This window comes from Vigna unguiculata, chromosome 10 (assembly GCF_004118075.2).
Source record: "Vigna unguiculata cultivar IT97K-499-35 chromosome 10, ASM411807v1, whole genome shotgun sequence".
Taxonomy (NCBI): Eukaryota; Viridiplantae; Streptophyta; class Magnoliopsida; order Fabales; family Fabaceae; genus Vigna; species Vigna unguiculata.
The window spans coordinates 22,793,854-22,816,469 of record NC_040288.1 but is presented as its reverse complement, the minus strand read 5'-3'; the positions used below and the strand labels follow the sequence as shown (position 1 = coordinate 22,816,469).

General features: G+C 31.1%; 1 long non-coding RNA gene and 1 other non-coding gene across 2 annotated transcripts; both read left to right on the top strand.

Moving 5' to 3' along the window:
* The first annotated feature begins 16,862 nt into the window (after positions 1-16,862).
* LOC114165106 lies at positions 16,863-21,220 on the top strand. Its single transcript, XR_003599691.1, has 3 exons — positions 16,863-17,093; positions 20,648-20,715; positions 21,070-21,220. It is a non-coding gene; the product is annotated as an uncharacterized LOC114165106 (long non-coding RNA).
* On the top strand, positions 19,418-19,532 carry LOC114167963. Its single transcript, XR_003600561.1, has one exon. It is a non-coding gene; the product is annotated as a U5 spliceosomal RNA (small nuclear RNA).
* Positions 21,221-22,616: the final 1,396 nt, after the last annotated feature.

Here is a 22,616-nt window from a genome sequence, read left to right as displayed (position 1 = left end):
AATATTTAGGAAACAGGGTGTTTGACTTAAGGATTTTCAATACAGATATGACTAAAATACAATACCATACTCCAAAAAATCCAACTGATGTTCCACCACATATTCCATTGCCCCGATTCTTCTATTGTTTCAATATCAAATTACCAGCACAACAGGTAACATTATCGTTTACAATATTATACTCATGTAACTGGTAAAATTTATTTTATATTAAGGATAAAGAGGTGTGATTTATGCTACATGAGTTTATAATGCTTGCTGATGCATTTTCACGCTTTTGGGGACCAACATTTATGTCTGATAACTTTGAGATGATTGATCCAGTAGGAAACATCCATGAAATAACCATTGTCAGAGGATACTTGCATATGCGTTATATTAGATGTGGAATTCCAGAGTTTATTAAGTACTATGAAATCAAGCAGGATCATGTAATGAGACTTACTTACATGGGAGATTACAAATTCCTAGTAAGAATTTTTGACTTGGGTGATGATGAAATAACTTACATGAAACGCTCAAGTGATAACTTTAGTACAACATTGGAAAGCAATGATGAAAATTCATTTTACTTTTCAACAGAGAAAACCTTAACTGAAAACGATATTCAAAATTCATCACTGGTAAGTATAATCCTTTTTTTATTTATTTTGTTAGATGAAGTTATACATTAGTTGACAAATTCAGAATGTGATTTACAGTACTTGGATGCCCACTTTGCTACAGTATCCTTGGTAAAGAATCGCAAAATGTATAATCTCAGCAATGAAAACGATGGTTTATGGTTGTGTACAATAAGATGGAGTCAAAGATCGCGTATGGAATGCTATTTAAGTCGTGGGTGGAAGGAGTTTTGTGTTGATAATGGACTGGAAGCTGGAAACAAGTGATGTTTGGGGTAGACAAAAACCGTTCAAGCACTATTCATGTTTTAATCACTTAATCTCCATTAAGAATGTTTATATATTAACCTTGGTAATCGTTTAAGTAGATTTTATTACATTGCTTTTTGAAAGACTATATATAGCTTTCTTATTTGTACACTTCTACTTAAATGTAATTTCTTTTAATATCAATCATGTATATCTCTTTAATATTTGTTACTATTTAACATGTTATCAAGCATCTAATTTATACTATTGGCAGAGGTACTAATACAATTTTTCGCGAATGCGTCCAACATCATAACATAACATAACATAACAGAGTCAACCACAATGTAAGTTTACCTAATTTACAGTATATATATATATATATATATATATATATATACCAAAAAAAGTGGTTAACCATAACTGTTTTAAAGCACACAAAATTATATACATCAAAACATATAAATCAAATTAAGTTTTCTCCTTCTTTATAATCTTCTTCATCTTAGTGCTAGATAGTTGAGCAGAATCCATGTCCTGAGAAGATTCATTGCAATTTTCACTATATGGCAATAACCTCTTTGTTGGAGTTCCAATTACAACATAATCGGAATCATTATCAGCACTTGCACTCAAACTCTTCTACAAAAATAAAAAAAAATTATCATTTGAAATACATTATAATGTACTGTAAGCATAAAGGAATTTGAATAGGAATATATTACTATATCAGTATCAGTGTCTACTGCCAAATTACAAATAACTTTCCTACATAATTCTGAAATCTACAAAAAAAACAAAATCACAAATAAATTTGTATAACATTCAAAATGAAACAATTAACATTGGATTGGAAATGCAACCTACTATACTTACCATAACACTAGAACTCTCAGATACCAAATCCATACTGCATTTATCACTACTATCACCAGTCTACAAATACAAATACACATCAACTTATTTTATCTTTACATGTAATACAAATAGGAAGAAAGATATCAATCATTAAAAAAATTCATATTTACTTGAAGTGGACGGATGACACTTTTAACATGTGCCACTATTTCTAAAACATTTGAAACTTTAATGACTGATGCACACTTAGTTCTTGGTTGGGTTCAGACTTTGAATGCAAAGGTACAACCTAGCATTACATCCAATGCATCAGGAAAGCAGAGGGGGTCATCTTCACCGACCTATTGTAAATAAAAATAATAAATATAAAACACATTTCATACCAGTAATAGTGTATACAAAATCAACAATGCAGAATATAAAAAAATTGACCTCAATCATTCTTTTTTGCAAATTTGCAACAGACAAGCCAATAATGTTGCTACATTCTTGGTCCCATACAACAAAGTTAGCATAATTGTTTGAATCATCACAGACTTGTACTTAGAGCTTATACCTATAAAATACATAACTATTACAATTAACAACTAAGATAGCTCACATAATGTAAAACACAATATAACAATATACAACTTGAAAATAGGGAGGGCATTATCCTTATCGCAATAAGTGCACTTGAAAGAAACTACTTTATAAGTCCTTTTGTTACAATGGTTGCAAACCAAATAGTACCAGCCCTCATTATCTAAGTTAAACTTAACAGTTGTTGCAACAGTCACGCATACAACTTCCTATATCAAAACAAAATATTTGAAGTTCAATTTATTTAAAAAATTGAAATTAAATTAAATAATTTCTAAAAACTTGTTTTCATACCTTCTTCATTGATGGGATTTCAGATAAACTTTTTACTGAACATTTATATACAAACCGTTCAGCATCAGTATATTGGGAAGACTAAGTCAATTGACTTGCACACTGACTCAATATCACTTCATCAGGATCAATTATGCAAATCAATTAAACAAACAAAATAAACCACACTATTCTTAATATATAAAAAATCATTCCATTAGAACTTGCAATCAATTAAAAATGGACATTAATATTTCTATGTACAACGTTTAAAATTGGAATAACTTACTTTTCCATACGTTTCTCAACTATTTGAGGAAAATCATTTTCCATTATCAACTTTGTACCATTCCACGTATTAGAAACTAAAATTGGAAATTCACCTACTTATGAAAACCAATGTTAGAAAAAAGGATTATTATATTCAAGGAAGTACATGTTTGATAAAGTAATCTACCTGCAACTGGTTTGATTTTAGCTTGAGTAATCATAACCACCAGCTTCTGCAAGTTAGGTAGTTCATTATACATCTATAGAAGCTTCTTGCAATAATCATCCCATCAATGTACAACAAATTGCAGCACCACTGCAGCAAATAAAAAATTTGTAAGTTCAAATAGATAAAATATTAATATAGCATTGTGATAGTACAATTATTTTGAAGTACCTCAGATCCACCAAAGTAAACACCACATTCTTTGAGTCAACATTTTTGAACTGAGGCTTAATTCTCATATTCTCTACCACACCAATCAAATCTCAATCACACAATATACAAAAAAGGGTTAACATCACTATTATATGAAAATTTGTTTAAAATACAATAGTAAACATATTTCTCATACCTATAAGCAAGTCCGGAATAAAATTGCCACCAACAATCTCTTTTATACTTTTAAAGGAAAAATCTTTCATTGGAACTTTAGGAATAGCTTGTGACTTCACAAAAGTAGCACCAATAAACAGTAACTTGTAAGGATGCTCACATACTCTGTACTGTCCTTCATTTTTTAGTATCTTGAAATTGTGCATGATATATGTTTCTCCCTCAATCAACTTGCTATCCCATAAATCAAACTCTTCCCTTTGAACAATGCAATGTATCTTGTCCACCTACAAAAAATAATCAACATAACAAATTAGAAAAATAAAAGATATAAAAAAAATTCAATGGTTTACTTATGAAATACTTACATTTTCATCCATCAAAATCATCTTCAACTAAAGATTTAAATCATGGGACTGAACATACCAATGATCAACAACTTTAACAGCCAGCTTTAGAGTCTCCCTCTTACCATCGATATCTTTAATCATATCCAGCTTCTTCGCCATTGCACTTCCTACAAAAACAGCAAAAAATTTGAAAAAAATAAAACATCATAACTTCAAACTATAATAATAGCAAAGATCAGTAAATGTTCAGATAAACACAATCATATAAAACACACAAAAGAACAACAAACAACTCTAGGAAGCATTCACCAACAGAAGCAAAAAACAACCACAAAACATAACTCCAATACAATGAAAATAACATGAAAAAATATGGATCTACTTAAAAGCAAAAAGGAAAACATCTAATAGTAAAAAAAAATGGATATGTAAGAACACAAATATAAACTGGAGTACAGATCATAAAAAAACAAAAAAGATCAACAAAAATAAAATCAAAACAACTGAAAATAAGAAAAAGTAAAACAAACATGTAATATATAAAATTTCAGGTTCTTAGAAACAAAAATCGCAAACAAATTGACGACAGTTCGCAAGAAAAATAAAATAAACTGAAAAAAAAAAAAGGAATCCAACCTCTGAAACCTACATAAACAATTGGAAAAATAAGTTTTCATAACATTCAACCATTACCCAAAAACAATGCAAGACAAAACAACAACAGAAATACCTCGAGTAGGGCTTCAAATATGAAAGCAAGAAAGAACCGCAAAAGAAAGAACAAAATCTTATAACACAACCATTTCAATATTTATCAGAGAAAGTTCCTTCCAAACCAAATTTCTGTCTTCCAATCCAAGTTTCTGTCTTCGAAATGAAAGCTGGTCAAATCAGATGCAATGTTGTCGCCATTACAAAATGTCATGAAATTTCTAAAAACCCAAACATGAATTCATTAATGGAAACACAATAAAAGGATACAACAGTAATTTTAAACAACAACGTTCAGCTGGAACAAATAAATACTACAAGGGACCAAAAAGACGAAACAAACAAATAAATGCACAAGTGTCAGATACACAGATTAGGGTGTTAAGGTGATATCCCTAGTAGTTAGTTTTCTTAGTTTTTAAGTAGATATAATGTTAAGTTATTCCTTTATCTTTTGACAAGAAGGTTAAGGAAAATCTAACTTGGTAAAAAGAAAATCTAACCATCAATTATTTTCACTAGTGATATGTGTGTATTAACTGTTTTGTTATCTACAATTTATAGATAAATAATATATGTATATAGCATGAATGAAAAGCAGAGACATAATTAATAAATCTCTGTAGCAACTCCAATTTAGGAATAGAATAACAAAAATAACCAGCAACCTATTGGAAGAAATATTGTTCGAGTTTCTTTACATTGGTTTGACAACTTATTGTTGCACGATGCACGCATCAATCCATTGTTGACAATATGAACACAATTCCAAGAATATGATGTTCCCATATCCTTTACTAAAAATAACAAGTAAACTAATTTATGTAGTCAGAGTAGTTTATAAATAACACAAAGATGCTAGTTCCGAACAAGAGAGACCCTTTTGTATTAAGATCCTCATTTTCAACATGCTAAGCATACCAACGAAATTAAATATGGCGCGAAAAACAACAACCACCTCCCGTTTCAACGCAAGGACATGCTGATAATAAATAAATCATCAACCAACCCATGTAAGCTTCAAAAAATGATCTTTGACTCGATCGTGGTAGCAGAGAGTGGCTATGGGGGATCACGTGTCCTGAATTGTTGATGTATGCATCTGTGCTCTTGCTCGTAGCCATAGATACCATCAAATACAAGTCATTTATAGCTGAAGATTTTCTATGCTACTTAAAGAGCCCATTTTGTAATCTATTCTACAAACTCCATCAAATTTTACTTTATTTAGATGCTTTTTCAGGCTTCTAACATTCTAAAATAGTGAATCCCTGGTCCACTTTTTGGAAGCCAATGTACCCTATTGCAGCACCCTATGAAATCAAGCTAGCATATTACCTCAGACTGTTATTAGTGATACACATTTCAAAAAAACTACTCCTACTTCAGCAAGATAGAAAAGGCAACGTGACCAAACTAAAAATAGTCATACTTACAAGGAAACCATAATGCATGAGGTGGTAATGTTATGGCTCTAAAACCAAAGATGCCTCACCTATAATGCCCATATAAGATATGTGTATTTGATACAACACGTATCCGATATGTCGATATGTTTATTTTCAAAATAATAGGATATGGTACGTGAAAGATACATGATATATGAACATTGAAAAATGTACAATAATTCTTACAAACATTAAATATACGATTGTTAATGTGTGAATCCAAATTTTGTAATTAGAGACCAATTATTTTGGTAGCCAAAACCTGGTAGCTAATGTTTGTGACCAATTTAGAAACCAATTCATAATTGAAACTATTTTAATTATAAATTTAGAGACTAATTATAATTTTTTGAAACTATTTTAGTTGTCAATTTGGTTACTATATTCATGAGGATCATTTTGCGTATACTCGTTGTTCACTCTCGTTGCAGTTGGAACCTAACAAACTCTCATTGGTTCGAGAATCCTAAGGAGGTGAATACCTCTCTAGAATGTGAGCTAAGACGAAAGGGGATAAAAATCTCTCTCTCATTCATTAAAGTTGATTGGTACAAAAGGTGGGCCTGCCTTTATAGGTGAAGGTAGCCATCTAAAACACGGATGAAACCCTAACGCTAAAAGGGAAAAGAATTAATGGCAAAGTTGTCGTGTATAATGGAAAGGAAAAAATGTGACTCATGATCAATATGGAAGGGAATGCGTGAGGGTAAGAAGAGGTGTTGTGAAGGTAAACTAGAAACCCTGGGTGTGAAACGCGTGGGAAGGGAAAGAACCTAACAACTATGGTTGACACACATGAGGAAGATGGAAACCCTAAAGCTGGGAAATCCATGCGTGAGTTGTGGCTCATGTTTTTCCACCAAGAATGTGGGCTGGAATAAAAAATAATGGCCCAACAGCCACGTGCCTGCTCCACTATCACACATTGCAGCAAAGTCTCCACGGGCAGCTTGAAGAGATAGGCATCTCGGCCAACAAATATTGCAATTTCATGCAAAATGATAAATGTTGGCAGATTTGGGATAAGGTTCATAAGATAGATAGTAGGGCATAGTGAGACAAAGTATTGTGTTTGGGATTTCGTAGGTAATAAAGTAATAGAACTACATAATCCAGTCTAGATAGACAATTTGTCTATCAAGTATTTCTGAGAATCAAATTCCATAACAAAGTTCACTTTACGGACACTCATGACTAAACCTCTCTTACCACCAACAACATAACTTTATACGCCTCTTTATAACTCATCTATATGCCTCTTTACAATAATAACTCTGCTTGATAGACAAATTGTCTATCACATAGACAATTATTTTTTCATAAGAATGTTTGACTCTTAATTTGTAGTTCTTCTTTATGTTAAAGACGATGCCAATAAATTTTTAGAGTTTATGGCAAAAAAGAAAAAATCTAGAACTACAGTTATGAAAACAGAGTTGGATTATTACTTGGAAGAAGATAATTTGTTAGTTACACAAGAATTTGATATCCTATCATGGTGGAAAACAAATGGGTTAAAGTGTCTAACCTTTCAAGCAATTGCAAGGGATGTTTTAGCTATTCCAATAACAACTGTAGCTTCTGAATATGTTTTTAGTACTGGTGGTAAGATATTAGCTTCTCACCGTAGTCAACTTCATCATATTCCTATAGAGGCTTTGATATGTACAAGAAGTTGGATATGGAACTCAAACCATCTAGGTAAGTTACTCAAATTTATTAATATTTATTGTTAATATTTTTTTTATGAATTCTCATTTAATATTCTACATTTGGTGTTTGTAGGTGTTAAAAAATTAAAAGAAAAAGATCTTCTCATGAGTGAAAATAAATCTAATGAAGAAGGTACATTAATTCTAGTAATTAAAATTTTCAATTTCAATTATCATATCATGTCTAATTTTTTTCATTTTTTCTATGTGTACGTGGATCGAATGCAAATGAAACCACTGATCATTTGTAAAATTAATAAATATTTTGGTTATTATGAAATTTTAGTAATGTGCAATTGTTTAGTTTTATATAATTATTTGAATTTTCTCTAGTTGTTATTTGATACTTTAATTTGAGATTTATACTACTATAATATTTTTCTTAATATTTTACATCATTAAAAGAAAAAAGAGTATGTTATTTTAATATCATGATTCCTTTGTTGTGATTTTTAAAATTTTTTATTAAAATTATTTAATTGATATTTGGAATAGTAAAAAAAATGGAAATTAGTATTAATATTCAATTATTTATTTATTGTTTTACACCATATTTTAATTAGTATTACTATTATTAATGTATTAATGCTAATATGTTATTATATTATTATTGAATATTTTTAACGAATTATTTTTAAGATTTTGTTTCCAAATACTATATTATTTATTTATTGTTTAATATTATATATTTAATTTTTATTATTTTTAATACTAATTATTTAATTTTTATTCTCCAGATTTTGTTCATATCTTAAATATGAGTTTTTCTCATAAATTAAAAATATCTTTAGAGTTGTTTAGAGACATTAAAATAATCCATTAAAAAGACATCACTTTTTTACAACTTTTTTTCATTTTGAATTTTAAATTCAAGTGTTTTTATAGCCTTTTGAAATTTCAAATTTAGTATTTAAATTTTATTACTATATATATTTCGAATTTTAAATTTAAACTTAATCTTGAAATTAGATTGAAATCGAAATGGTAAGTATTTTCATCTCTTTAAAAGTTTAAAAATTTATAATTTTTTTACATTATATTTTAATTATTATTATTATATTAAAATTGTTATTTTATTTTATATCTAAATTGTTATTAAATATTACTATATTTTATAATATATTATTATATTGTTATGAATGATAAAACATTTTGAACTTTTGAATTTCTGTATTTGTTTTATCAGAAACATTCAAAATATTTCTTGAAAAGACGTTCAATTTTTGTATATGTTTTATATTTTAAATGTTAAATTTAATTTTGTTAACGGTTTTTTACGATTTTAAATTTTAAATTCAAACTTTATTATTTTATATATTAAAAGATATTTCTCGGTCTTTAAATTAAAAAGTAGAAAACATCTCGTTTTTCAATGAACTAAATTAAAAAAACACTTTAAAATGCACTATAAAACCATTTTAGAAATTTGAAATGAAATATTGTAAGGTTTTTTGTTTATAGTATACTTATTTATAATATGGTGTAAATATATGAAAAATATTACCAATTTATTATGCAGCAAATGAACCCTTAGTGCAAAAATTATAAACGGATAAATTTAAATCTATATGTTTGAATATTGTATACATTTAAATATTTCAATTCAATATAACTCTGATCTTGTATATGATTCTTATTTTGATTTAGATTTTGTATATAATTTTTGTATTGATATTGAAAAGCATAAATGACAACATTTATAATTGACAAGTTTAGAAATTTATATGTTGTAGGTAAGATTTCATTTAATAAATATATGTGTGATTTATTATTATTCTAATTGTCTTATTTATTTAAAATATAAAATTTAAAATTTAAAATCAGCATACAATCTTCCCAATGTGATTGAATAATGAATTGAAGATTTATAATCTGAAAATTTGTTCAAAAATTTGAAATAATGATTACAAATAAAAGTAAATATAAATATAAATAATCAATAAATAAATAATGAATATTAAAAAAAATAATGATATTTGAAATTCTGAAGTTGCAGCATAGTGACTTCCAAAAGGTCTCTAGTCTAATCCAATTTGAATATTAATATTAGTATAAAGAAGTACAAATAATATTTTAAAAAATATTATTAATATTAATATCTTTTACGTGATAAAAGTTTTTCAAGTGTGAATATTGAACCATATATTATTAATATTTTGAAAATTTAATATTAATTCATTTCTATTTTAAAAATAAATTTATAACAATAAAATTTTAATATTAATATTACTATTAAAATTTGTGGGAGAAGTTAGTCAACATTCAACTTTAATATTAATATTATTAATTCATCTGAAAATTCAAATGTTAGACGGTGCAAACAATTGAAAACTGTAAATAATTTAAAACTAGAAAGGGTTAAATATATTTTTGGTCCTTCAAGTTTTAGTGAATATTAAAATTAGTCCCTCTTAGAAACCTTGAACCAATTTAGTCCCTCAATTCTATAAATGCGAGGATTTAGTCCTTTTAACCAAATTAAATTTTATTAAGCTTATTTGACATTTCAAACATATTTCATTATAGTATTTTAGTTTGTTTACACTATTTGGCACATGTTCGCTTCAATGTTAGCTGAGAAACACATTTAAAATGTCAAATAAACTTAAAAAATTTTGGTTAAAGGACTAAATCCACATATTTTTGAAGATAAGGGACTAAATTGTTGCCAGGTTTCCAAGAGGGACTAACTCCAATTTTCACTAAAAGTTGAAGGACCAAAAACATGTTTAACCCAATTAGAAATGATAGACCATGCAGAAGAAAAAAAAATAAACCGTAGACTTGTTGGGTAGAGTTGTCATGTTTTGACAAAAATTCATATCTCAAACTCTTATTTATAAACTTTCTTTGAAATAAAAAAATATAAATAGCTTAATAATTGAATTTGGTTGAAAATACAATTGCATTAAATACAATAATTATTTATTTTTAGTTTAGTAACGATGACGAAGGATTATCTTGTTTCCTTTTAGATTTATGCACATGGTGATAAGTTATTTAAGAAAACTCAAGGAAATCCCTACTGGACATTAAGATAGCAAGCTATCTAGATGCAAAGGTTCCTTTCCAAGAGCTCAAAGGAAGAAGGGGATGGATTGCATTTTTTAATGCATACATGGCTAGAAACTCAAAACGTAAATGCAATAGAAACAGAGAAGACTAAAAACAAAATGGAAGAGAAGATAGTAATGGCCATGGAAGTGGAGCACGCCACTCTTAGAGGGGGCAAAACAAAACCAAGCTCTATAGATGAGTGATGTGGTGCCGCCACTTGCATAGGCAAGATAAGGCAAAGAGTTCTCCACTCCTAGAAGGAAGGCTAGCTCACAGAAATGATGGTTGAAACAATAGTGTTTTAATTCAAAATGTTCAACCCTTTTGCAATTGGTGGAGCTCACCTTAAATAGATAGTCTTAGGGGCCTCTAAGCAAAATACAAAAGATGAAAAAAGGGCTAACTAGAAAAGCAAGGAAAACCCTAATTCTAGAAGCATCTCTAAGCAAGCACAAAATGAAATGGTGGTGTGTCTTCCCATGTGGATTCTCGGCCTAGGAGGGGAAATGAGACAAAAGTGGTTTCCAAATCATGCTAAAGGGGCATAAAGAACAAAAAAGACAAAAGGTACAATGTCTACTTTTGCTTTATGCTTTTTGCTTTTGCTTTACTCTCTCCTCCATATCATTCATCCTCCCTAATCATGATGTGCCACCTCTCATGCTTCTTTCTACTAAAATTAACCTACAAAACAACTTAAACAAGGACTAACATGTTGGCTTAAGTTAAGTCAATTTTGGTCAATGAGTCAACCATAGTCAAAGGTCAACAAGCCAACCAAAATTGAATCAATGAAGTCAACTTAGGGAAATCACAAAATTAAGATAGAAAATAAAGAAATAGACATAGAAGAAGGATCCTCCACTTTAGTCATACTTCTTGTAATTCTTCATAGAGGAGTCTCTATAGGTCATTGAATGGTCAATCCTTCGTCAAACGGTGTCATTATTCAATTATTTATTTATTATTTTACACCATATTTTAGTTAGTGTTACTATTATTACGGTATTAGTGTTAATATGTTATTATATTATTATTGAATATTATTATGTATTATAACATATTATTATATTATTAAGAACCATCATAGCTTTTGAACTTTTTATTTTTAAGATTTTGTTCCCAAATACTATATTTTTTTGTCTTGCATCACATATTTTGTTTTTGTTATTTTTAATTGTAATTATTCACGTATTTTCATTAAATCTTTTCAATTTTTCAACTCCTAATTTTGTTCTTATCTTAAATACAAATTTTTCTCATAGATTAAAAATATCTTAGAGTTGCTTAGAGACATTAAAATGATCCATAAAAAAGATTTTATTTTCTATAATTTTTTAGGATTTTGAATTTCAAATTCAAACATAAGTAAGATATTCTCATAGCTTTTTGAAATTTAAAATTTAAAATTAAAACTTTATTGCTATATATATATATATATATATATATATATATATATATATATATTTCAAATTTCAAATTTCACAATATGAATGTTTCTCTTCGGTAAGATTGAAATTCAAATGGTAAGTATTTTCCTACCTTTAAAAGCTTCAAAATTTTATAATTTTTTGTACAATATATTTTTATTATTATTATTATTATTTTAATATTATTATGTTATTTTATAATTACATTGTTATTAAATATTATTATTTTTTATCATATATTATTATATTGTTATGAATATCAAATCTTTTGAACTTTGAAATTTTATAATTTTAATCAGAAACATTAAAAACATGTATTGAAAAGACTATTTTCCTATATGTTTTATATTTTAAATGTTAAATTTAATTTTGTTTAATGTTTTTTATGATTTCAAATATTAAATCCAAACTATATTATTTTATATATATTAAAAGAGATTTTTTTTTCTTCTAATTTTGAATTAAAAAGAGCATAGAACATCTCAATTTCCAATAAAATTATACCATACTGGCCGGATTAACCGCTATGAACCAATGGTTGAGTTAGCCGTTATATCACGATACTCGGATTACACCGCTAACTTACAAATAAACCGCTAACTTAAAGATAGATCGCTAACTTATAGATGCACTACTAACTTAGAGATAAACGGCTAACTTATAGATGGACTGCTAACTTATAGATGGACTGCTAACTTATTAAAAAGCCGCTAACTAAGTTCTTATCAAACTTAAAATAACAATTACATGACAACCATATTCACTAAACTACACAATTTTTCCTTAACTAATAGTTTACCTACTTTAACTTTGAATAAAATAGTTAAACTGTAGGGGAAACGTGGAACCTAAAGCCTAGGCTTAATCAGGCCCATATGAGCCCAATGAAGGCATAACCCATAATTTAAAACTAGCAAAATAAGGTTAATCTCCTATAAACACTACAAAAATATTTAATTTTAACAAGGGTTAGTTAGTTGGGGTTATAATAACCTCCAGAAAAATCTAATGTACCGGAGGTTTTAAAAACCCCAGTTAAGTACCGGGGTTTTTTTAAGGAACCCCAGTAAAATTCAATTTTTAATTAACTTTTTCATTTTATTTCTTTTGTAAATTTCAATGTTTTAGAAACACAATTGTCTTAAGTGTAGTGTTGCTTTGCTTTCCTTTGTCGTGGTCGTGTCTCGTCTCAAGGTGCAGTGCTTTCCTTTGTCGTGGTCATGTCTCAGAGGAGAAGCTCCGTTTTCCACTCTCCACCATCCTCCACCACCACTGCACATTCTTCTCCACCGCTTGAGGTAACGAAATCGCTCTCCCTTGCTTCAATTTCGTTTTCATACTTCATCTCCCTATTTCGTCTTTCGATTTTTCTCTTTCGATCTTCCGATTTTGTCTTCCAGCATTTCAATCTCGATTTCGTTTTCATTTCATTTGCCACTGCGTTCGATTTTTTGCTTTTGATTTTGCCCTAATTTCGTTCCTCTTTTTGATTTTTTGCTTTCGTTTTCATTTAATTCGGAGTTTTCTCTTGCTGTGTTTTCTTTTCAAGCTCTAGCATGTACTAATCCTTTGATATACACAAGGTTCAGCCAATGGTTAGATAGAACTTGTTGTGATTGAAGCCAGAGACCTTATTGTTGTCGATCTTCGAGGGACAAGTGTTGAGGGTGAACTATGGGAACTTGAAGCGGAGGACGAAGGTTAGAATTCTGATGATGGTTATGACTGTAGTGATACTGGTGATGGTTATGTCACAATTATCTTGTCTTTTTTAATTTCATTGGGCTGCCATTAATTGATGATTATATTTGTGGTAAAAGACTACTAATAAGTGCTAACATATACCATGTCAAAATTTTTAGAATACTCTCTAGAGGGGAAATCTCTGGTTTTTTCATTCAGATGTCATTTTTCTGTTGCATTGCATGTTCTTGATGTTTCACTCTTGTAAGGCTTGATTTTTTTCTGCGTGTGGCACTATGTGGCAGGTTATACACAAAACTCTCACCCTCGTTGGAACCAAACCTTAGAGTTTCTTGATGATGGTAATCCTCTGACACTGCATGTTAGGGAGCATAATGCTTTATTACCCACATCAGTTAGCCTTCTGCATAAGACTAAAAAATCTGCATAAGGCATTAGGATTCTATTGCATTAGGATTTTTCTTTAACACTCTAACGAGATTTTTTCCTTTTGAAGACTTAGATATTTCTACAAGTGTCAATTAAATATTTTCTTAGAGTTAACCTTTAATTTAGAACTAGCCATATTTAATGCCTGTTATATATTCCTTTCATAGGACATGTTGTATAAAAATAAAAACTTATATTCTTTCCATAAACTTAGGATGAGGTAATCAACTCAGACACTTTGAGTTGGATACGACACATTTATCATAATTTCTAAAGCAAAAAGAGATCAAATATATATCTATATATGAAATAAATTATATATGATTGACCAAAGTTAATAAATTTATGTTACTGACAACAATATAAGGTATATGGGTGTATTTAGATATACCTTTTCATAAATATATTAAAGAGAAAAATAAATAATAAGTTTCTGCTTCAAACAAATTTAGATTATATATAAATTAAAAAAAAGTTATATGATAGAATTTTTACTCAAAAAGTAGAAACCAAAATTTATTTGACCATGGCACCATGTGACTACTACTGTTATTTAAGCAGAAATTCCTTAGTTGACACCTAGGAAAGGAACACTATGTTGGCATGAGTGCGCTAACCCATTTTTCCCTTCAGCAAATTGAAGGTAAAAAGAGAAAAAAATGCCATTTCTTTTTCTTGTCTAATGATGAGTCTCATTCTTAGCATACAGACATGTCACTTTATGCATCAAAGTTTTAATTTATTGATGAAATTAAGGTTGCAAATTGTGAACATTACACCAAACCATATACCTCTGCAACTATGGAATTCAAACCACCATTGAGTTTCCCTTTGCTTGTGATATTTCTGCACTACACGTATTTTAGAATATATTTAAAGAAATCAGAAGTGTATCTTATGAATATGCCAAGGAATGTTCCTTGAGCTTGGTAATGGATAGGATTCATGTCTCAAAAGTGCACAAGTTTGAATTGTTTTGTTACCTAATATATCAAGACTTCAGTGAATATTTGTCACCATATTTTGGAATCGTTTTTGCTTTCATTCGGTAGTTCAAGATTGTGGCTTTTGTGGCTTTTAATGATTTGTTTCAAAATCTTACAATTTCCAGCATTAGAAATACCAGAACTTAAAGGGAAACTTTTCTGGAAGAGCCTCTTGGGAATTTTTGGTAATATTTTGTTCCTTTCTTTTTCAATTTTTTTTAGTTTCTTGTTTCTTAGTTCTTATAAACGTTTTACTTCATTTGTTTCTTAGTACCTGTCATAGTTTTCTCCCATAACAGAATGCTATAAGTCTAAACTTCCTAGTACGTTTTGCTTCATTTTGTTTTACTATATGTGTGATTAAGTTGTACTGACTATTGAGATGGCTATACTAAAGAGTCCAATAATTTTATGACTATGTAAGATAAGAGATAAATGAAAATTATCGTAAGGAACTATATTGAATGGATTCCCCTCTTAGAAAAGTTTGGGAAAGGGTACTGGCATGTGCTGTTGGTGAGTTTAAAATGTCATTGCCCTGTGGATATATATTTTTTAATTTGCATAGGAATGAAAAACATGTAAGTTTGAAACTAAAATGAGAATTATTGAAAATGAAAAGTGGGTAGAGAGAAGCATATGCAGGCATAGACATTAGTTGTAGAAGGTCTAAATTTGAATGGGGCATGCAGGGTGAGGATTCAATGTTGAATAATAGATATTAGTAATTGGACATTACAGAGGAAGAGGTTTCTCAGTCCTGTAGTGTAAGGTCAATCTCAGATGGGGTTCTCATTAAATACTTTCTCACCCTTTCACACTTCACCAATACTTCTAACACTAACCTTCAAAGTTTAAGGAAAAAATGTCTCATTTTGTAACATGTTTTATATATCTCATGTTTTACAAATAATTATTGTATATATATTTGAATACAAAACATAGTGAATTTAAGAGTGAAAGTTAATTTGTGGTTCTGCATAAAAAAAATGAAGGGTTATGTTGGGGATAAGTTTAGTAAATGTATATTATGGGTGTAGTATTGTGACACTGAGCCATTTTGGAATTGTGGAGTAGTGTTTGAAATAGTGTGGGATATTTTAATTCCCAAACTTAGTGCTCTAATTGATCACCTTTTGCTGCCTAATTCCAAAGGTCGTGAAGTCATCATGAAATTTTAATGCCATGCAAGGTCAACCCCTGAATTAGTTTTCACATGCTCATTCTGTTCAAAATTTAATGACCTCACTCAATGTTAATCACTTTTCTTGGTGAGAATTGAATGCTCCTCTGCAACCAGAAAAATAGTTTTTTTTAGATGTTGTTTAGGGAGATTTTTATAATCATATACACTTTTATATTGTTTTCTAATCAGCATTATATATATGCACAATATTTGATACTTACTGTTTTGCCTTTTATTTCAAGAATAAATATAAATGTCCTAGTGTTTCTACTAGAATTCTTGACTTACCTAGACTTCCAGCTGGTGTAAAGTTTGATCCTTTTGATCAAGATATTCTTGAGCATTTAGAAGCTAAAGTGTGTTCTGATTTTCACAAGCTTCATCCGTTAATTGATAAACTCATTCCTAGTCTTGAAGGGGAGAATAGAATTTGTTGCACCCATCCAAAGAAGTTACCAAGTAATACTTGTGATTATTCATTTCCATTTTTCTCTCACTCATTCAACATTATTAAGAACTCTACTACAGGATTTGGCATAAAAAAGGTCTTCATAACTTTGAGTAATTTAACATCTTAATGTTTTGATGAACTCTACTGCAGGAGTTGGCAAAGATGGCACAAGAAATGTCTTCATAACCTGCAAAATGTATATGATCATATGAAAACTTGTAAGTTCCATGTTCTCAAAGTGCACATTGCATCTCTAACTCTTGGACTATTTTTACTGTCTAGCATAGTGTATTAAGTTGGGTTCCTAAAAGGAAGTTTAATTGGAAGTAGTTTAGGACAAACCTAAAACTAGGGGTGGGCAAAAAATTTAATTTTCTTGATCCAATCCACTTTTGCTCCAATCCACTCCATTTATAATCCATTTTATTAAAAATCTAATCCATTTAAAATCCATTTAATGGATATGGATTCCAATCTAATTTACATTTTATATATCTTATGGATTGGATATCCATTTTATAAATCAAGATTTTTAAATATGGATAATCCAAAAAATCCAATCCAAATTTTCAATTTAAATTTTTAGTTGGGTTAAACTAAAAGTTGAGATGAACTATGCTATATTCAGACTTGGATGGGCTTTGCTCGACGACCTATACGGATCGGACAGGCCCGACAACCATAAGAGGTTGGGCGGGCCTAAAGATATGAACGAGATAGGCGGGCCCGACAAACCGAACGAGTCGATCAGGCCCAATGACCTGATGAGTCACGCGGACCCGAAAACCCGAACGGACCAAGCAGAACCAATGACGAAAACAGGTCAGGCAGCCCAAAGACCCGAACGAGTCAGGCAGGCCCAAAAACCTGAACAGGCCTGACAACCCGAACGGGCCCGAAGACCCAGATGGGCCGGACGACCAGGCGACCCGGATGGGCCTAACAACCCGGACGGGCCCGACGACCCGGACGGGCTCGACGACCCGGACGGGCCCGAAGACCCGTACGGGCTCGACGACCCGGATGGGTCTGACGACCTACACGGGCCTTACGACCCGGATGGGCACGACGACACGAACAGGCCGGACGACCCGAATGGGCTCAACGATCCGAACAGACCTGACGACTTGGACGAGCTTAACGGGCCTGGCGACCCGGACGAGCCTGACGACCTACACGGGCCTTACGACCCGAATGGCACGATGACACGAACTAGCCCTACGACCCGGACGGGCCCTACGACCTAGACGAGCTCGACGTCCCGGACGGGCCCTACGACCCGGATGGGCCCGACGACTCAGACGGGCCTGATGACCTTGACGTACCTAACGACCCAGACGGGCCCCACGATTCGAACGTGCGCGACTACCCGATTGGGCCCGACTATTTGGACCTGTCCGTCCGGGTCGTCTGGCCCGTCTGGGTCGTTGGGCCCATTCGGGTCGTCCGGCCCGTTCGCGTTGTCGAGCCTGTTTGTGTTTTCGGGCCCGTTCGGGTTGTCCGGCCCGTTCGGGTCATCGGGCCCGTCTGGGTCTTTCTGGTCGTCGGGCCCTTCTGGATCGTCCGGGTTGTCGGGTTCGTCTGGGTCGTCGATCCCATCCGAGTCATTTGAGCCTTAATGACACAAGTTTTAAGAAATTCAATTTAAATTTCTTTTATTAAAAATGGATTCTGGATTTTAAACTTGATCCAAATATTTGGATTGGATTTAAATCTTGATCCAAATATTTGGATCTGGATTCTAAAAAAATGCAAACTACTTTTGCTAAAAAAATGGATTTGGATCAAAAATCTAATCCAATTATTTGGATATAAAATGGATGTGGATTGGATCATTAAATATCCAATCCATGCCCACCCCTACCTAAAACATAACCATGGTTGATTTATGCTTTATCTTAACCTTTCAAATATACATATATGTTAGTGTTTCTACTTACTTGATTGACAATTTAATTTGCATATAAATTGGTAACATAGACTACTTGTTTTGATTTAGGTTAGTCATCAGAAGCAAAATACCAGACAATCTTTAATACAGTTACAAATTATTATACATATAAAAAACACCTCTCAACGCTTACTGCACCTTGGTTCAAAACTGTTATGTTTATCTCCATTTCTAGTTGTGACATAATTCGTATCATTCTTTCAAATGGTATTTAATTATTTTGTAACAATAGAAAATGAAAAATATTAAACAAATATTTGTTTGAAAATTTAAAATTACAGAGTATAAAAATTATGCAAAAGAAAATTATAGCAGACCTCTGTTTGATAAAGTTTCTTTATAAAATATTCAATACTATTTTTATTAAAAATGCTTTATAACTCTTTTAAAAGGATGATTAATTATTTTATAATAATAGAAACTGAATTTTAATCCAAACTCAATAACAGGGTAGAGATCTAATGAAAATTTTATACAACAGGGGTGACCAAGTTAGCATTTCTGACCAAAGTCCACATCGACTGTGCTAATGTATGAACAGATCAATGATCATAATATAATATGAAAATGTTCTCCAATGATTTTTCACGGAGCCATGAGCTAAACACAAAACGAACTATTCTTTCGCCTTTTAATAAAGAATATTGTGTGTTTGTCTAGTTAAATGGCATACCCTTATTTTTGAAAGAGTCCTTTCTAGAGGGCTCTGCAATTTTAGTTCAAATTTAGTTTTATTGGTTATTTAAACTTTTGTGGAATGCAGGTTACTTCTTTTGTCCGAATTCTCAGTTATGTTATAATACTTTCTGTTCAATTCTTGTGGACTGAGTTTTCTGTTGTTATCTTTACTCTAGTACCCTCCTAAATCCCTATAATTAGTGACTACTATAATCCTCTTTATTCTAATATTCAAATAAGAGGTTATTGGATTTGAAGTCCTGTGTCTAACACATGGATCTTCAAATGCTGATAAACTAATCCTCTAGCTGCACCAACTACAACCTTCATCTGGACATCCAATCAAGTGGTTTGGTTTTTTTGTCAGCACATAGGAACAACTTACAACATTAAAAAGCCAGACTAGTGAATTGACTTCCAAAAGTGTTGATGACTTTCATCATCAATGCCTTTTGCTTACAATGTAAGTGTAGTCTATTCTGCATACATTATTGTTTTAGAACTGAAGGACATTTAAAATTTTCTAGAAAGTAAAGGTACTTCTTAGCATTTAACTACCATCAGTCAAGTATTTCAAACAATAAGTTAGATTTAGATGTACAAAGTCTATATACATACCACTAGTCACCACTCACGTACAATTGTGATCCTTTTTAAATAACAAATAATACAGAACAATCTAATCAAACATTCCTCAATATAATACAAATTAGATTGAAAATAGATATTTATAGTTGAAACTGACATTGCAGAACACTCCCGACAGGGTACTCTTTAGACAAATAAGTGTATGTCATTTAAAATTTTTCCTATTTAAAAGACGAAAGAATATTTCACGATGTTAGTCACATGACTCCATATGAAACATTTATGAAAACCCTTTCGTTTTATGATGCAAGCAGTTCACTTGCCTATAGAATCCCATTTCATGTGAGTGCATGGACCGCATTTAAAGAGAAAATGTCAGGCAACTCCATGGAATAGAAAGAAAGCTCTAAAATGACATTAATATATTTTCGTATGTAATCCGTAGATAATATCTAATTACATACGAATTTTGTTCATTACATACAGATTTTGTTCATAGAAAAAATCAATTTTTTTTGTAGTGATATAATATTCCTAATTTCTTATGCTGCACAGCTAATTGACAGTGGGCAAGGTTCATTGCAAATTCACCAACTAATTCAGTTTCTGCAAGTAAAGTTAATGTAAGAATTTCTTATCCTTATATATTATGTATTATAGTTTAATCATTATGTTTTATCCTTCTATTTTATTATATATTCCAAAGTAATTCCATATTTGTAATAATGTTTAAGTTTCTATCTACCAGTACAACTAGTTAACCATTTTGGTCTTAATATTTACTAATAATAACACTAGTAATAATAGTTCTGTAAGTTTCTGCCTCTCACTTTTTCTTTCTTCACACAAAAATTATATGTACATATGGTTTTTCAACAAATTTCTACTTTAGATAGAAAGGAGAATTCATTATTCTCATTTATTATATTCATTATTGTTATCCTAAAATAATGTATGAATTATTTTGGCTTGAACAGACCCTATTTCCAATGGATAAATCTTGGATAGACATGCCAAGAAACACACCTCAATATATGGATGGCTTAAACAAATTTTTGGACTTTGCATTTGCTAATAGTGGTGTAAGGGGGAAAATAGTATGTCCATGTCAAAAATGCAACTTTAACAAATGGCACGATCGTGAATTAGTGTATGAGCACTTGATTCTTAAACCTTTTCCAAAAGGATATACAATGTGGCTTCTACATGGGGAGAGAAGAGGAGTAAATGTGATTGATGAAACACGTGTAATGTCGCAAGAAGATAATGAAATAAATCCGATGTTTGACATGGTTAATGATGCATTTGGGTATCATCAATATAGCAATGACATGGTGGACGATAAGGAAATGGGTCCAGAGTCAAGCCATGCCGGGAATGATGATATTGGAGATTTTGTTGATTTAATGAAAGATGGTCAAGAGAGTTTATATGAAGGGTGTGATAAATATTCTAAACTTTCATTCTTGATCAAGTTGTATCACATCAAATGTCTTTACAAAATAAGTGACAAGGGAATGTCCATGATACTAGAGTTGTTGGCAGATGTCTTTGAACATGCTAAAATTCCACGCTCATTCTATGAAGCAAAGAAAATCATTAACAAGCTTGGTCTTCATTACACCAAAATCGATGCTTGTCCGAATGATTGCATGTTGTACTTTGGAGAAGACGCAAATCGGGACTTTTGTAAGAAATGTAAAACGTCTAGATGGAAGGCAAAAAGAAAAGGTACAATTAGTGCTACAAGTAATAAAAGAAAAAAGATTCCTGCAAAGGTGTTGAGGTATTTTCCTTTGAAGCCACGCTTACAGAGGATGTTTATGTCTTCCAAAATAGCTGAGCATATGCGATGGCATTCATCGGGAAGTACAAATGAAGTCATCTTAAGGCATCCAAGAGATTCTAAAGCATGGAAGACATTTGACTTTAAGCATCCTCAATTTGCCTCAGACCCTCGAAATGTGAGACTTGGTTTGGCTACGGATGGGTTTAATCCATATGGTAATCTAAGCACTAGCCACAGTATTTGGCCAGTTGTACTTATACCGTACAACCTTCCGCCTTGGATGTGTATGGAACAAAGTTCATTCATTCTCTCCATGATCATTCCTGGAAAGCGAGCTCCAGGAAATGATATTGATGTATATTTACAGCCACTAATAGAAGAGTTGAAAGAGTTATGGAACATTGGTATCAAAACTTTTGATTCATATGGAAGTGAAGTGTTTGATATGCATGCAGCTATATTGTGGACCATTAGTGATTTTTCGGGTCTTGGAACCTTATCTGGATGGAACACACATACTGGGTTGGCATATATAATAGGCAACATTAAGATTATTATAAAAATATATATAAACACCAAACTATGGTCTTCCCCAATAAAACCTCCAAAATTTTAGCATTTAATGAAACTTCCTTTTGCATAGTCTATGGAGCTTCCATCATCGGCAATTATTGTCCCATTTTGCTAACTACCTAGACATGATGGCAAGTAGTGGTGTCAATTTCGTCCAGCCCA